Source organism: Anthonomus grandis, chromosome 19 (assembly GCF_022605725.1).
Source record: "Anthonomus grandis grandis chromosome 19, icAntGran1.3, whole genome shotgun sequence".
Taxonomy (NCBI): domain Eukaryota; kingdom Metazoa; phylum Arthropoda; class Insecta; order Coleoptera; family Curculionidae; genus Anthonomus; species Anthonomus grandis.
Window position 1 is genome coordinate 7,189,089 of NC_065564.1, and position 19,547 is coordinate 7,208,635.

At 29.1% G+C, this 19,547-nt stretch overlaps 1 long non-coding RNA gene across 1 annotated transcript in view; it reads left to right on the plus strand.

Annotated features, from left to right (window-relative positions):
* The first annotated feature begins 10,442 nt into the window (after window positions 1-10,442).
* Window positions 10,443-19,547, plus strand: part of LOC126747426 (uncharacterized) — a 61,259-nt gene continuing 52,154 nt past the window's right edge. The window contains exon 1 of the long non-coding RNA XR_007664198.1: window positions 10,443-10,589. This is a non-coding gene — a long non-coding RNA (uncharacterized LOC126747426). The remainder of the gene's footprint in view (window positions 10,590-19,547) is intronic.

Sequence of the window (19,547 nt, forward strand, 5' to 3'; positions counted from 1 at the left end):
GATTCGGAAGACAACAAAAAAATTGTTTATAATTAAAAAACCGACTTTAAAGAACCCAAAATGGTTAAATTTGTTGTTAAAATGAAAACCCGGTTCAAATAACCAAAAAATGCCAAAAAGAGCAAGTGCAGGATTTATGTGTTGGAATCCGGCTCAAAAGATCGAAAATTGATAAAACCGACTGAAAAAATGTCAAATTTGCGTATTAAAATCCGATTCGAAGGACCAGAAATGGATAAGAAATGCACAAGTTGCGTATTGGGATTCAGTGAAATGAACCAAAAAATGTTAAAGGGATTTCAAAAATGCGAAAATTTGGTATAAAAATCGGCTTGAAAGGACCAAAAAAATGTTAAATTTCAATAAATAAAATGTATAATTTGTATGTTGCAATCGGATTCAAACACCAAGAAATGCCTAAAACGACTAAGAAATGCATAATTTGTGTATTGAAATCCGGTTCAAAGGACCGAAAAATATTAAAAGCGACCTAAGAATACACCATTTATGTTTTATAATCTGTTTAAAAATGGCCAAAAAATGCAGAAAACGGCTAAAAAATGCACAATTTGTATATTGGAATCCGGCTAAAAGGAACAAAAAATGTTAAGAATTACGGAAAAAATGCAAAACTTAAGTATGAAAGCTTGGTTCAAAGAACCAAAATAATGTAGGATTTATGTATTTGAATGCCGCTCAAAGGACCAAAAAATGTTAAAATCCAAGACATAAAATGTTTAATTTGTATATTGCAATTAAATTTAAGAATCCAAAAACCTTTTAAAAATTCACAATTTGTGTATTGGAATCCGGTTGAAGGGACCAAAATATGTCAAAAAAAGACTAAAAATCCACGATTTATGTAGTGGAATTCGGTTCAAAGGACCAAAAAATGTTAAGAATTACAAAAAAAAGCAAAATTTTGTTATGAAAAACCCGGTTCAAAAGACCAACAAATTCCAAAAACGACTAAAAAATACACAATTTGTATACTGGAATCCGGTTGAAAGGACCGAAAAATGATTAAAAAATGCAAAAATTTGTTGTAAAAACCGGCTTAAAAGGACCAAAAAATGTTAAAAATCATTAATAAATGCACAATTTGTATATTGGAATCCGGTTCATATAGGACCAAAAAATGTTAAAAACGATTAAAAAATGCGAAAATTCCGTTCAAAAACCAATTTGAAAGGTCCAAAAAATTTTAAAATCCAATTAAAAAAAATATATTTTTTTGTTGCAATCGAATAAAACCAAGAAATGCCAAAAACTACTAAAAAATACACAATTTGTATATTGGAATCGGGTTAAAAGGACCAAAATATATAAAAAAAGACTTAAAATCCGGGATTTATATAGTGGAATTTGTATACTGGAATCCGGTTGAAAGGACCGAAAAATGATTCAAAAATGCAAAAATTTGTTGTAAAAACCGGCTTAAAAGGACCAAAAAATGTAAAAAATCACTAAAAGATGCACAATTTGTATATTGGAATCCGGTTCATATAGGACCAAAAAATGTTAAAAACGATTAAAAAATGCGAAAATTCCGTTCAAAAACCAATTTGAAAGAGCCAAAAATTTTAAAATCCAATTAAAAAAAATATAATTTTTTGTTGCAATCGAATAAAACTAAGAAATGCCAAAAACTACTAAAAAATACACAATTTGTATATTGGAATCGGGTTAAAAGGACCAAAATATATCAAAAAAAGACTTAAAATCCGGGATTTATATAGTGGAATTTGTATACTGGAATCCGGTTGAAAGGACCGAAAAATGATTAAAAAATGCAAAAATTTGTTGTAAAAACCGGCTTAAAAGGACCAAAAAATGTTAAAAATCATTAAAAAATGCACAATTTGTATATTGAAATCCGGTTCATATAGGACCAAAAAATGTTAAATACGATCAAAAAATGCGGAAATTCGGTTCAAAAACCGACTTGAATGAACCAAAAAGTTTTAAAATACAATTAAAAAAATATAATTTTTATGTTGCAATCGACTAAAACCAAGAAATGCCAAAAACTACTGAAAAATACACAATTTCTATATTGGAAATCCGACTCAAAAAACCAAAAAAATTCATAAAAATGCTATTTGTATATTGAAATCCGGTTCAAAGGACCGAAAAGCATGAAAAATGACTAAAAAACTCCTAATATTGAAATTTTTTAGTCATTTCAATATAATTGAAATCCGTTTAAAAGGACTAAAAAATGCGAACATTTTGTATTAAAATCCGATTCAAAACACCAAAAAATGCCAGAAATGGCTAAAAAATGCTCAATTTATCTATAGAACTCGGCTAAAAATGCCAAATGATGTAAAAACGATTAAGAAATGCGGAAATTGCGAAATTCGGCACAAAAAACCGCTTTGGAAAGCCCAAAAAGTTTTAAAATTCAATAAAAAAAAAAATAATTTGTATGTTGCAATTGGATTCAAAGACCAAGAAATGCCTTAAAAGAGTAAAAAATGCACAATTTGTGTATTGGAACCCGTTTAAAAAGGACCAAAAAATGCAAAAAACGGCTAAAAAATGCGAGCATTTTATATTAAAATCCCGTTCAAAGGACCAAAAAATGCAATATTTTGATATATTAATCTAGTTCAAATGATGGCCAAACATAAAGATAAATAATGAAAAATTTAATAAAAGCTAATAAAGTCTAAAATATAAAAATAAATCAGAAACTTATGGAAAATGTGTGGACAATTTTTGTTTTTTTGTTTGAAACCCTTTAATGATCAAAAACGACTACAAAAATAAACAATTTATATATTGGAATCCGGTTTATAATTGGAATATTGAAAAAAGATGTGAAAAACTAGTAGAAAATGCCCATAAAACGTGTTGCCATCAGTTCAAAAGACCAAAAAAATTTCAAAATCGATTTAAAAAATGTGAAAGTATGGTATAAAAACCGACTTGAAGGGGCCAAAAAATGTTAAAATACAATAAAAAAATTATAATTTGTATGTTGCAATTGGATTCAAAGACTAATAAATACACTATTTGTGCATTGGAATCCGGTTCAAAGGACCAAAAAATTAATGAAAATTAAAAGAGACGAGAAAATATCCCAATTTTGTGCATGGAAGTCCAAATAGCCAAATAATCATAAGAACCGACTAGAAAATGTGCAATGTGTATTCGAATTCGGTTCAAAAGACCAAAAAGGCCTCAAAAAAATGTACAAATTGTTTATTGAGATGCGGTAGGAAGGACCAACAAATGTTAAAAATTACTAAAAAATATTTAAATTTAAAAAAATATAATGGAAAATTAAATGAAATAAAGAAAAAACGTCGTACAGTCTAAAATTAATTAGGTTAACGGATTTTTTTGTCAATCAAAAATTGTATATAGAAATCCGGTAAATAAATGGAATATTAGAAAAAAATGCGAAAAGGGAGTAAAAAATACACAAAAAGAACTGGAATCCGGTTCAAAAGGACCAAAATGCTAAAAACTATCGAAAAGTTCGCAATTTTTGCATTAAAATCGAGTTAAAGGACCAAAAATCATCAACGGACTTTTTTTCTCTTATTTTTGAAGCTCTCAAAAATTATCAAAATCCCATTAAAAATTAAAATATTAGGAAAAATGTGAAAAGGGAGTAAAAAATACCCACAAAAAGAACTGGAATCCGGTTCAAAAGGACCAAAATGTTAAACGCTATCAAAAAGTTCACAATTTTTTGCATTAAAACCGGGTTACAAGGACCAAAAACCAGGGGGAAAAAAAGAGAGAGTTTAGCAAAAAAAAGTATAAAGTATAATAATAAAATTCAAAGATTTTCATGAAAAACGGGCGGGAAAAATGCCGATTTTAATCCAGAAAACCGGGCCTGCGTAGTCCGATCCGAACCCAAAAAAAATGCCTCGAAATTGTTTGTTTTATTGTGAATGAACGTAACAATAATCTTTTATCGTAAAGCCATTCATGTGGTTCTTAAAAGGCATTTCGACACTCTCGACCCAGTTTCTCGGTCCTTTATCGTCGAAAAAATTGAGAAATCCGATCACCAAACAAAACAAACATCGTCAAAAGCACCTCGCTTACCCGTTCGTATTTTGGTATAATTTAAATGGTTATTACACGTCTCTACTATACACAAAAAAACTACCCCTTTATGCCCCATTGGCGGTCCCTAGTGGGGGTGTAAAAGCCAAATACCCCCCAAAAAAAATGGCACAAAGTTTTCAATAAAACCCGGTCATATGCCCTAAATCGGCCTTAATTCGCCCTTTAAGGGCGCGCGGGGATTGCCAGCCAGTGTCTTTCAACCGAAAACGTTTTTGGGTCTTTTAAGTAATTTTTTACGTAAATAAAAGTTCACGTTTTTCTGGTGCAACCCTCCCCCGATCAACCCCCCGGGGACCCCGCCCCCTCGCACCTTCTAGGGGGGAAAACTATGAACTTTTATTATCTTCAAAAATCCTTTGGGGGGTAAGATGCGTGTTTTTTAAACCAATTTGTAAGGAAGAGACCTTTGGGGTGTCTGCGCTTGCGTGTTATGCGCAATTTTCAAATACATCGAAAATTAATTTAGCAAAAAGCGGATGTTTTAACCCCATCAGTCTACGGGATGTCTCTTAAGGGACGAAGCTTTTAAGGTTTTTTTTTTTAACTATATATAATGATCCAGTCAGTGGAATAGAAAGAGAGGTTAGAAAAAATTAATGGCCGGCGCCTTTACCCGATTTAACGGCAACGGATTTCACTCATTGGGCACTACTAGAAGGAAAACCATAAGGTGAAAAAGGGGTGGCGACGTGTTGAAAAAATTACTTGCTCTGTCTATACATAAAATGTTGAGCTGACGTGAAAAAAAAATTTAGCAAAATGACTTGAAGCACCTAAAACGGTAAAGTAAATGAAATCATTTCAAAGTGACGGTGAGACCATGAAACTTGCTGACGCGAAAAAACACTCACTATAGAAGTGAGAAGCCCTATGTGTCAGCTGACGTAGAGGAAATAAAGAGAGAAATATTTAATAAAAATTAACTCAAACGCATTAAAACTATACATAAAACGGTCGGGAGTGACGTAAAGTAAATTTAAAAAAAAAATTTAAACTTGAAAAGTTGCCCACATGAAGAAAAAAACAATTTACATAAACATAGTGATGTGTTAGAATGACTAAGAACATCGGCCGACGTGAAGTAAAAGCTCTTTTTTCTGACCAAAAATTCAATTCCAGTTAGGTGACGTAAAGTAAATCCAAAGAGAAATATTTTGTAAAACTGATGATACTAGAATACTTGCATGACGTAAAGTAAGAAACATTTGCTCTGCTCGAAAATAGGTTTGCGTTAGCTGACGTAAAGGAATTTTAATCAAAATTAACTCAAACCCAATAAAACTGTCAAGGCTGACGTGAAGTGATTTTTAAAAAAATGTAAAGATTATGAATCTAGAAAAATTGACGTACAGAAAAAAAATTACATGCATTCCTCAAAATTATGCAGGAAATGAGTGCGTTGGCTGACGTAGAGAAAAACTATTTCTATGTCCGTAAATGCAATGAGTTACCCTAACTGACGTAGAGAGATTTTAATCATAATGAACTGAAACGCATTAAATCCACATAAAGCTGACGAAAAGTAAAAATTAATATTTTGTGACGAGAATGTGACTAGAATATTGGCTTACGTGAAGAAACATTTTTTCTAACTACATTTCCCAAAATAATAAAATTGTCGACGTGAAGAAAAATATTTACATACATTCCCCTATAGAGTTAGTGAATGCGTTGGCTGACGTAAAGAGATTTTAATTATAATGAACTGAGACGCATTATATCTAGATAAAGCTGACGTAAAGTAAAAATTAAAAAAATAGTATTTTGTGACGAGGATGCGACTAGAATACTGGCTTACGTGAAGAAACATTTTTTGTAACTACATTTCCCAAAATAATAAAATTGTCGACGTGAAGAAAAATATTTACATATACATTCCCCTATAGAGTGAATGCGTTTTGCGTTGGCTGACGTAAAGAGAAAAACTATTTCTATGTCCGTAAATGCAATGAGTTACCCTAACTGACGTAGAGAGATTTTAATAATTATAATGAACTGAAACGCATTTAACCGTATAGAGCTGACGTAAAGTAAAAATTAAAAAATAGTATTTTGTGACCAGGATGCGACTAGAATACTGGCTTACGTGAAGAAAGATTTTTCTAACTACATTTCCCAAAATAATAAAATTGTCGACGTGAAAAAAAATATTTACATACATTCCCCTATAGAGTTAGTGAACGCGTTGGCTGACGTAAAGAGATTTTAATCATAATGCACTGAAACGCATTAAATCCACATAAAGCTGACGTAAAGTAAAAATTAAAAAATAGTATTTTGTGACGAGGATGCGACTAGAATACTGGCTTACGTGAAGAAACATTTTTTGTAACTACATTTCCCAAAATAATAAAATTGTCGACGTGAAAAAAATATTTACATACATTCCCCTATAGAGTGAGTGAATGCGTTGGCTGACGTAAAGAGAAAAATTATTTCGATGTCCGTAAAACCAATGCGTTAGCTGACGTAAAGAAATTTTAATTACAATGAACTGAAACGCATTAAAACCACGTAAAGCTGACGTAAAGTAAAAATTAAAAAATAGTATTTTGTGACGAGGATGCGACTAGAATACTGGCTTACGTGAAGAAACATTTTTTGTAACTACATTTCCCAAAATAATAAAATTGTCGACGTGAAGAAAAATATTTACATATACATTCCCCTATAGAGTGAATGCGTTTTGCGTTGGCTGACGTAAAGAGAAAAACTATTTCTATGTCCGTAAATGCAATGAGTTACCTTAACTGACGTAAAGTAGAAATTAAAAAATAGTATTTTGTGACGAGGATGCGACTAGAATATTGGCAGACGTAAAGAAAAAAATAATTTCTATGTCCATAAATAAAAATCCTATACGTTAAGGAACATTCAGTCAAAATGACGAACGTAAAACACTCGCTGACGTGAAGAAAAAAAAACGATTTCACAAAATCCATGCAGATGGAGAACGATGGCTGACGTAAAGAAAAATTATTCTTTTAGTTCAATGACTGAACTAAATTTTGTGTTTTTTTTTCTTTTTGTCAGCCATCGTTCTCACTCATTCTAGCATATTGCAGAATTCATATGATGATATTTTTGCACATTGTATTTTTTTTTCCTTTACATCAACAAATATTCTAGATCCATGATCTTCACAAAGCGTTTTTTTTTAGATTTACTTTACGTCAGCCTTATCGATTTTTTATGCATGTATAGAATAAATATTTTTTTTACTTTACGTCCGCCAAAAAAATGGAACTCGTTTAATTGCTGAATTTAAAATTAACATTTTTTTGCTTCACGTCAGCAAGTATTCCAGCTTCAACATCTTCAGACAATTTTTTTTTTATTTTCTTTACGTCAGCCAACGAATTCTTATTTAAAACATTGGAGTTCGCTGTTCATTACTAAATTTAAAATAGAAATAATTTTTTTCTTTACGTCAGCCCTCTTTCTCACTCGTTCTATGACTATGGAGAATGCCCGATGATATTTTTGTAAAAAGCGTTTTTTTCTTCACGTCAGCAAGTATTCCAGCTTCAACATTTTCAGACAATTTTTTTTGGAATTTCTTTACGTCAGCCAACGAATTCTTATTTAAAACAATAGAATTCGCTGTTCATTACTAAATTTAAAATAAAAATTATTTTTTCCCTTACGTCAGCCCTCTTTCTCACACACGTTCTATGACTATGGGGAATGCCAGATGATTTTTTTTGTAAAAAACGTTTTTTTCTTCACGTCAGCAAGTATTCCAGCTTCAACATCTTCAGACAATTTTTTTTTTGGATTTTCTTCACGTCAGCTAACGGATTCTTATTTAAATCAATGGAATTCGTTATTCATTACCAAATTTAAAATAAAAATTATTTTTTCCCTTACGTCAGCCCTCTTTCTCACTCGTTCTATGACTATAGGGAATGCCGGATGATATTTTTGTAAAAATCGTTTTTTTTTCTTCACGTCAGCAAGTATTCCAGCTTCAACATTTTCAGACAATTTTTTTTGGAATTTCTTTACGTCAGCCAACGAATTCTTATTTAAAACAATAGAATTCGCTGTTCATTACTAAATTTAAAATAAAAATTATTTTTTCCCTTACGTCAGCCCTCTTTCTCACTCGTTCTATGACTATAGGGAATGCCAGATGATTTTTTTTGTAAAAAGCGTTTTTTTCTTCACGTCAGCAAGTATTCCAGCTTCAACATCTTCAGACAATTTTTTTTTGATTTTCTTTACGTCAGCCAACGGATTCTTATTTAAAACATTGGAGTTCGCTGTTCAATACTAAATTTAAAATATAAATTTTTTTTCATATACGTCAGCCCTCTTTCTCACTCGTTCTATGACTATGGAGAATGCCGGATGATATTTTTGTAAAAAGCGTTTTTTTCTTCACGTCAGCAAATATTCCAGCTTCAACATCTTCAGACAATTTTTTTTGATTTTCTTTACGTCAGCTAACGGATTCTTATTTAAAACAATGGAATTCGTTATTCATTACCAAATATAAATAGAAATAATTTTTTCCTTTACGTCAGCCCTCTTTCTCACTCGTTCTATGACTATAGGGAATGCCGGATGATATTTTTGTAAAAGGCGTTTTTTTCTTTACGTCAGCAAGTATTCCAGCTTCAACATCTTCAGACATTTTTTTTTTATTTTCTTTACGTCAGCCAACAGATTCTTATTTAAAACATTGGAGTTCACTGTTCATTACTAAATTTAAAATAGAAATAATTTTTTCCTTTACGTCAGCCCTCTTTCTCACTCGTTCTATGACTATGGGGAATGCCAAAAGGTTTTTTTTTGTAAAAAGCATTTTTTTCTTCACGTCAGCAAGTATTCCAGCTTCAACATCTTCAGACAATTTTTTTTTGGAATTTCTTTACGTCAGCTAACGGATTCTTATTTAAAACAATGGAATTCATTTTACATTACTAAATTTAAAATAGAAATTATTTTTTCATATACGTCAGCCCTCTTTCTCACACACGTTCTATGACTAAGGGTTGCCGGATGATATTTTTGTAAAAAGCGTTTTTTTCTTCACGTCAGCAAGCAAGTACGCTAGAGATATGAGTTTTCGCAGTTACTCTACATCCCTGCTTCGGGAGATTTTTATCTGCTCCACGTCAGCTTAGTATTAAAACTGTCTTTCCCCACGTCAGCCGACGCTAGTTCTGTGCTTTGAAGGGGGAAAAATAATGTTTTTTCACCCCCTGATGATGAATTAAAATATTTTTAAAGTGTGTGTAACAGACTTTAAAGGGTTGATTATCAATTAATTTATGTCTAAATTATTTTTTTTGACACAGTTATTACCTCTAATAAGGGGGCTTATTTAAATAGAACAACATTATATGATCTTCCAGGGGGTGGAAAAGGGGATTTTTTACCCCTATATGGCCATAAGTTCAGTGCTTTTTATGTTTTTTGGCTTAAAATACTTGTAAACCCTTGAGGGATCTTGCTTTTATTAGCTATAATAATTAAAAGTGATGTAATGGGGTGAAAAGGGGCATTTACAGACTTGTGTCTTGAGAGAATAATAAATGGCGAATTTTCGCCCCTTGACAAAGGATTTTGGTTCATTTTTTGCATGACAAAGTTGCATTCCTAGCAACGATCTGATTTAAATTTAAAAAATTCGTAATATCTCATAAGGGGGTTGGAAAAAGGCACTTTTTGGCACTCAACCTTAATATGGCCATAACTTCGGTTCTATTCGTGTCAGGCGAGTGTTTTTTGGCTTAAAATGTTTGGAAAACCAGTGAGAATCTAGTTTTTAATAAAAATTACGTTTAAAAGTGACACAGGGGGCCGAAAAGGCTCATTTTTCCCCTGATAGAGGCCAGAGAAGCCCCGAATGGATGCAGGTGCCTTGCCCAGGGAATGGTAAGCGAAAAAAATCGAACTTGCGCCCAAAAAAACACGCAAAAAACCCCCCTAAAAGTCCCCTAAAAGGCGACAAAATCGTCGCGCCCATTCAATATTTCACCAAAGCGAAGGCGGCCATTTTGTGGGTCCACCTCTCGCGTTTCCTCGCCGCCGACTTGGTCGACTTCGTTGGCGATTTTCGTCGCCATTTTCGCGAATTTCCCGACGATTTTCGCGCCCAAAATTCCGCGTTGGGCGCCAAAAGGGCGCCCGACCACCCGGTCGCGTTTCGCGACCCCCTCGAGGGCCCTAAACGGGCCCGTGCGCCCCTCCCCGCTACTGCGCCGGTCGTGACGTACGCGCGGCGGGCGCCCTGTTTCCCTCTCGCTCTGTTCAATAGAAATCGCGTTTAAGTGCGATCCTCGGGTTGGTTACTATGCGATAATGTGCCAAGGAAAAACAGTCGAATGTTGTCCGCGGTCCCGGTTGGACACGGTGGGTTTTTTGGGGGGATTTTTCGCCCAAAAAAAATTTTTTTTTTTTAAATTTTTCCTGTCTCTCTCTCTCTCGTGTGTGCCTTATCTGACGCTTGCGATTTGGATTTTTTCGGTCCCTTTTCATCCCTTGTAAGTATTTTTTTTAACATATATATTACTGGCACATGTATAGAGAAATCGCCTTGTCTACGTCGCCATTTTTTCGTACATTTTTATTAGACGATTTTGGTCATGGGGCGAAGTTGCCAAATTTCTTCATTCTTGATGATGGTGGTGGTGGTGGAATCTAATTGTGCGAATGTGTGTGTGTGCTAAGTGGGAGGGGATTTATGGTCATACGGAATTTTTTATTTTTTTTTTTCGGAAATTTTTTCTCTCAGTTGCTTACGCGAGATGGTGACTACACGTACATTACGTGGCCCCAATATGGAATTAATTAGTGCTTTTAGGATACGACGTAATAAATTCTCCTTAGAGGTATTCATTATTTTTAATTAAATATTGGCATAATTTAATTGGACACGACGCGCATTTTACTATAAATTTTATTAATTTAATACAAATTGGTGCATAACTTAATTGGATATGACGCGCATTTTGCTATTAAATTTCCTCATTTTTGTGATAAAAATTGTATGCATAAGTTAATTGGATATGACTCTCATTTTCCTAATAAACTTTTCTAGTTTTGACATATATGACTTAATATAAAAAAGTTTTTTCTCTCCGGATTCACTTTTAAAAATTGTACTAAAAACAATTTCCACATCGCTAAGAATTTTTAAAAGACTCAGATCTCAATTATTTGTACAAAAACGTTTGTTATTGTACATTTAAAAAAAAAAGAAAAATATTTTTTTTTACTCTTTAGCAGAAATTTCATTTTAAAAATTGTACTGTAATTTAGTGTACAGTAAATTAATATTCATGCAGTTGTACAAAATGCATTAATTCTTCAAGTTTTCTGCCTTAAAAGAAACCAAAAATTTACCATATAAACGCATATTTCTTGTACAGTTTTATAAAATTTGTACTACAATTGATTGATGAATGACCAATTTCTGTTTTTTGTATTGTAGTACAATTATAGTCCAGAATTTATGAAATAATTATACAAAAATCAATAAATACTACTAGTACTTCAAGTTGTCCCTATTAAAATAAGTACGCATAACAACGTTAGGTCTTGTACAATTTTTTAAACTTTTAATAACCGATCTACAAATTGTACTACAATTAATGCATGTATGGCCGGAGTCTGTTTTTTTCTTAGTAATACCCAGGCATTTATTCTAGTACAATTATAGTTCAAGACCTATGAAATTGTACAAACATTAATTATTTAAAAATTGTACTATAATTATATATTAAAATTGTACTGCAATATAGTACACTAAATTGCCGTACAATTTTTAAAATTAAATTATTGCTTAAAATTTAAGAATAATTGTACTTAAGTTGACTTTAGTACAATTATTCCTAAAACTATTTTCGCTTTTTGGTAAAATGTTATAAATCCGCATTGTAAATTTAGTCATAAATGTACAGTAACTTAAGGATGGTCAAAAGTGTGTGTACAAATAAATAAGTTCGTTGCCTTCTGGAAATTCTTACTGATGCAATTTTTTATTTAAGGCAAAATTAATTATAAATTGTACAAGATTCAACTTTTTTTAATGTGGAAACCGTGAAGAGCCAAATTTTGTACAAATTCAGACTGTGGAATTTATTCAAAACTTAACGAGTACAACTTTATCTTTTTAAATTAGCACAAAAAATTGTACAACTCCATTAAATTGTACAAAAATCTATACAATCGTCACCATTACGACCCAATTTTTAAAATTAAATTAATAATCAAAAGTACAAAAAAATTGTACTAAAATAAGTAACCAAATTTTTGGTTTGTTTTAATGGTGAAAACTTTATTATAATTAAAACAATTAATAAGCAAAAAATTACGATTTGTTTAATAATTGTTTTTGTACAATTTCATAAATCTTAGACAATAATTGTACTAAAATAAATGCATAGCCATTACCAAGAAAAAAAAAAGAATGTGACCATTGATTGTAGTACAAATGTATAGTGGTTACGTAAAGCTTAAAAAATTGTACAAGTATCAACCTAAAAATTTAGAATTATCGTTTTTTTTAAGTACAATTTCTTTGGCACTTTTGACCATTATTTTAACTTTAAAATTGTACTAAAATATAAGGCTTATGTAATTGTATAAGCAAGGATTCAAAAAATGGAGCTTATTTTAGTATATTTTTTGTACTATTGTTTTTAAATTGTAATTGTACAAAAATTAATTAATACATGTAAAAATGCAAAAAAAACTTGAGAATTTATTTATAATTTACAGTTAATTTTTTATTATTTTTTAAGTTATTGTAAATTATATTATATATAATTTACAATAACTTAAAGATGGTCAAAGTCTCTAAATTAGGGTAGTTCTAAAAAAACGAATTTATGAATATCTATCGATTTACCTTTAAAAATTGTTCTACAATCAATTTAGTTTTTTTTCTCTTAGTGTTGGCCACGCATTAATTTTAGTACAATTACAGTTTTAAGAAAATTGTACAAAAATTACTGAATTCTTCAAGTTTTCTCAATTAAAATAAATGACCATAACAACGTTAATTTCTGTACAATTTTTTAAACTTAGCACAACCTATTTACATTTAATAGTTGTACTTCGTATTATGCTTTTTTTCTTACTAACGGCCACGCATTTATTCTAATTAATTAATTGTACAAAAATCCATACAATTTTCAAGTTTTTCTCCGTTAAAAAAAATTACTATAACAACGTTAATTGTTGTACAATTTTTTAAGTCTTGCGCAACCAATCTACAATTAGGAATTGTACTACAATTGATTGGTGAATGACCAGATTCTGATTTTTTATTAGCGATGGCCACGCACTTATTCCAGTATAATTACGGTCTAAGGTTTAAGCAATTGTACAAAAATGAAAAAATTCTTGAAATTGTCCACATTCAGATATTTCTGTACATTTTTTTTAAATATATACCCCCAATTTAAGTGTAAAAATTTTAGTACAATTAAGTGATGCATGGCCAGATTCAGGTATTTTTTTAGTTCATTATTGCTAATACAATTACAATCTAATATCTATGAAATTGTTCAAAAACGTTAATTCCTGTACATTTTTTACACTACCGATCTACATGCAAAAATTGTAGTACAATCAATTGGTGCATGGTTTTTTTTTTAATATTGATAGCCACACATTTATTCTAGTACAATTATAATCTAAGTTTTATGAAATTGTACAAAAATTCTTCAAGGTTGTCCTTTTACAATAAATGACCATAACAATGTTAATTCCTGTAAATTTTTTTGAACTCACCACTGATTTAAATGTAAAAATTTTATTACAATTAATTATAGTCTTTGATTTATATAATTGTACAAAAACGATTTTTTTGCGTGCCGATGGGCTACTCTTATGTACAATTAAATGACGTTGTACAATTTTTTAAAAGAACAATTTTACATAAAATTTCTTATTTAAAATTGTACTAAAATTAATTTCTACATCGCTAAGAATTTTTAAAAGATGCATATCCCAATTATTTGTACAAAATTTTTTGCTATTGTACATTTAGGAATAAATTGCACAGTGCGAGTTTATAAAATTGTAAAAAAAATCGAAAAATCCTTTAAAGTGTTCCCAATAAAAAATTGTGCTGTAATTTAGCGTACTGTTTGTTCTAATATAATTATAGTCTAAAATTGTACAAAAATTAATAAATTCTTCCAACTTATCCCCATTAATATAAACCAGAAAATTAAAAAGAAGGAGCTTATTTTAGTACAATTTTTTTATACTCTTGAAGTTTAAGATTCATGTAATTTGTACAAAAACGAACTTATGCATGTAAAATAAGAAAAGAAAAACAAAACCTTGCATGCGTTAATTGATTCCAGTAAAATTTTTAAATATAAGTCCGCGGTACAAAGTTTAAAAAATTGTACAACAATTTATTTATAAATGTACAATAACTTAAGAGTGGCCAAAGGTTTTATACGTTTTTGTACACATAATTGTAGTTGTTGCCTCAGAAATATCTTATGTAGTAATGGCCAGACTTTACAGATTCTAGTACAACTACAGCCTAAAACTTATGAAATTGTACAAATATGAATGAGTCCTTCAAATTTTCCCCATTAAAATGTAATAAAAAATTAAAATAGAGAAGTAGATTTTAGTATATTTTTTTTTAATTAATTTAATTTTAGAAATTCTTCTGTATTTATTATTTGTAATGTAATTGTACAAAAACGATTTTATGCATGGCGTCCGATTTACTTAATAAAAATTGTACTACTAATAATTCATGCATAGCCAGATTCGTTTTTTTTCTTAGTGACTCATTAATTCTAGTATAATTACAGTCTATTACATTTATGAAAATGTACAAAAATTTTTTTCCATTACAATAAATGACCATAACAACGTTAAGTCTTGTACAATTTTTAATATTTACACAATCCATTTACACATAAAAATTGTACAACAACAGATTCTGTTTTTTTTTCTTCATTATAGCCACTAATTTATTCTAGTACCACTATAATCTAAAATTTGTGAAATTGTACAAAAATTAACGAATTCTTCAAATTGTGCTTAAAAATAAACCAAAATTGACCATAACGAGGTTAATTCTTGTACAATTTTTCAAACGTGTAAAAATTGTACTACGATCTGTTTGTTTGTTAGTGGTAGCTACGCATTTTTTCTAGTACAATTACAGTCAAGAATTAATAAAATTGTACAAAAATCACTTAATAATTAAAAAATTCTTCCAAATTGTCTCCTTTAAAAAAACAAGTAATTTAAATAGGAGCTTATTTCAGTACAATTCTTATGCACTTTTGACCATTATTTTAATTTTAAAAATTGTACTAAAATATAAGGTCTATATAATTGTATAAGCAAGAATTCAAAAGAGGAGCTTATTTTAGTATATTTTTTGTATCATGATTTGTAAATAGTAATGTTGAATTAAATTAATTAAATTAAATGAATTAGTTTAATGAAAAATTAAATAAAGTTAATTCTTGTACAAGTTTTTTAAATTTACTGAACAATTTTACTTAAAATTTCTTACTTAAAATTGTACTAAAATTAATTTCCACATCGTTAAGAATTTTTAAAATACACAGATCTCAATTATTTGTACAAAAACCTTTGTTATTGTACATTTAGTAATAAATTGCACGGTGCGAATTTATAAAATTTAAAAAAAAAATCGAAAAATCCTTTAAAGTGTTCCCAATAAAAAATTGTGCTGTAATTTAGCGTACTGTTTGTTCTAATATAATTATAGTCTAAAATTGTACAAAAATTAGTAAATTCTTCCAACTTATCCGCATTAATATAAACCAGAAAATTAAAAAGAAGGAGCTTATTTTAGTACAATTTTTTTATACTTTTGAAGTTTAAGATTCATGTAATTGTACAAAAACGAACTTATGCATGTAAAATAAGAAAAAAAAACAAAACCTTGCATGCGTTAATTGATTCCAGTAAAATTTTTAAATGTAAGTCCGCAGTACATAGTTTAGAAAATTGTACAAGAATTTATTTATAAATGTACAATAACTTAAGAGTGGTCAAAAGTTTTTGTGCATGGTTTTTTTATATTTCGTTTTTTTTATTAGTGATAGCCACGCATTTATTCTAGTACAATTATAATCTAAGTTTTATGAAATTGTACAAAAATTAAAGAATTCTTCAAGGTTTTCCTTTTACAATAACAACAGGGTTAGTTCCTGTACATTTTTCTCATTCATTCTCTCAACTCACCACTGAATTAAATGTAAAAATTTTATTACAATTAATTATAGTCTTGGATTTATATAATTGTACAAAAACGATTTTTTTGCGTGACGAGAGGTTACACTTAATATAGATTTTTGTACAATTAAATGGAGTTATACAATTTTTGTACTATTATTTTGTAAGTAATATAAAAAGATAAAATTGTACTTATTAGAAGAAATTGTAGCTTTTTAATTAAATGACGTATAATTTTTTAAAAGAAGATAATTAGTTTGAAATTCTTTAAGTTTTCCCAATTAAATTAATTAAAAAAGTAGAATTAATTAAAAAAAAATTAAAATTAATAAGTAAAAATTAAGTTAAAAATTAAAGATATTAATTTTAGTATAATTTAAAATTGTACTAAAATTAATATCCACATCACTAAGAATTTCCAGAAGGCAACGAACTTATTTATTTGTACAATGACTTTTGATCATCCGTAAGTTATTGTACATCAATGACTAAAATTTACAGATCGGATTAATAAAATTGTACAAAAAAAAACTAATACCCCAGAAATCCTTTCAATATTCCCTAATAAAATAAATCAAAAATTGGAAATCGAAAAATTCATTGTAATTCATTTTTTTGTAAACTTTTTAGCAATAATTTAAGCTTAAAAATTGTACTGCGATTTAGTGTACTATAGTTTAAGATTTATCAAATTGTACAAAAATAAATGAATTCGTAAAGTTTCTTCATTAAAAATTAAATACAAAATTACCATAACAACGTTAATTCTTGTACAATTTTTTAAACTTTGCAGCATCGATTTATAAATAAAAATTGTAGTACAATTAATTGATGCATGGCCAGATTCAATTTTTTTTCTTAGAGATGACACGTAAAAAAATTTTAATTTTATATTTTTATTATTATTATTATATATAATTTTAATTTTAAAATTTTTTAAGTTTTTGAAATCTTCAACTAAAAATGTTCTTAATTTCCACGTTTTTTTTCTTTTTGGACATAAACACTTGATTTGTTGACGTATTTATTGATTTGTGGTTGTATTTATTTGATTTTTTTAACATACATTAATCCATATACTCGATTTTTTTCAAATTTATTTATTGTGTTTTAATATTTAAATTTTTGATTTTTTATTTGATCAAAAACATTAAACTATTCAGCTCTTCAGAACTATTCTTTCGAGGCACAGTCCCCGGTCATCTCTCTTTCTCTCATCATAGAACCTTATCTTCTCTCTTTTTTTTCTTTGCTTCTTCACACGACTTTTCCCTCTAACCCCTTTCATTTTTCAGTAAATTTGTAATCATATTTTTCTACACAGTGGCGAAATATAAAGGATTTGTGCATAATATTTAAATAATATAATTTAACGTCAAAATTGACGTGATAAAATCAGATTAAATGTGAAATAATTGGATTCGCGTCACGCAACAAATTGAAATAAATGACGTCGAATTAACGTAGTTTTTGTTCGAAACTGATTTTGGAAGTCTTTAATGGAGTTTACTCTATTAATTTATATTATAGGGGCATAAGGGATATTTATTAATGACGATTTATGTATGTTCTATGCACTTTAGTACTGTTGGATGGTAAGATCCAATTAAGTTATGCATTTGTTAATAAAAAAATTACGTTTATTGTGAGTGCGAGTGAAGCAAAAAGTAGCCTTTTTGACCCCCTACACATGCAAAAAAAAGGTCAATAATTTGGTGGTAATTTATTGTACAAAAAAGAATATATGCATAACGAGAAACTACGATTATTGTACCATTTGTATCAAAACTAGGTTCAATGATTTTTAGTACAATTATTAAAAGTAAATAGTTGGTCTAAAATTGTACTAGAACCGGCTTCAAGAATTTGCAATGAAAGGCAACAAATCTGTAAAATTGTACAATATAGAATAAATTTGTACTTTATTTTATATAGGTATTTACAAAAGCATTGCCATATTGATAATTCTGACAGTTCATTCAAGTACAATTTTATCTTTTATAATGCAGTTCTTATAGTTCAGCACAATACATACATCGTCAATTACAGTACAATGTAATAAGTTTAAGGCTGTAATTGTACTAGAACTATTGTCTACGCATCACTGAGAATTTTCTGAGGCAACAACTGCATTTATTTGTACAAAAACTTATAAGACGTTTGACAACCCTTAAGCTATTGTACATTTATAAATATATTAATTTTTGTTCAGTTTTTTGAACCTTGCTTCTCAAATTTACATTTAAAATTGTACTAAAAAGAAATTTCGTTGTTTTCGTACAATTGCATAAATCTTGGACAAATATATTACAATTTATACTACAAGTTAAATGAATGGTCAAAAATACCAAAGAAATTGTACTAAAATATTTTTTTTCTTCAACACTTTGGTTTACTTTAATGGGAATAGCTTGCAAGGATTTTTTGGTTATTAATTTTTTTTTGTACAATTTCATAGATTAGAACTGTATATTATTAAAATGCACATTTATGAACATTTTATTTATTAATAGCTATAAATTCTTATAAGTTGTTTTCTAAGGAAACAAGACCATTTGATTGTACAAAAATTATAAATTCATAAATTTGTTTTTGTACACTAAATTACAGTACAATTTTCAAATTAAGAAAGATAAGAAAGATTGTACTACAATCAACTTTCTTATATTTTTTATACTAATAAATATTTAGTGAATAAACGGTGTTATTAGATTAGATATTATGGACGAAAAACGGTGATTTTTCAAAAAAAATTCTAACTGGGCAAATGTTTGGGGTGGGTGGGGGGGTAAGGGTTGTGGTAATTAAAAACAATGTTTTTGCAGAAAATATATATGCAATATTTAATTCAATAGCACTGTTTATTTAAATTTAATATAATTTTATATATAAATATTTAATACAAAAACAGCGTTATGAGATTGGATAATATGGACAAAAAACAGTGATTTTTTAGAAGAATTTTATTAAATATTTCAGGTGTAGTAATCGAGTTTAAAAATTAAATATGTAAACCTCGGGTCAATTTTTTTAAATACCGAAATTTTCTGCCTTTTGTAAACAGAATCTTATATGATATACGTATATTCTACAGTTTAATAAACATACCTTAACCATATCCGGTTAATACATTTCTACAACTCAATTATAACAAAAATTTACTAAAAAATTTTTGCAAAAAAAACCGTTTTTCAATAATCTTACCCTTACCCCCCCACCCACCCCACACCAGTTACCAGTAAAAAATT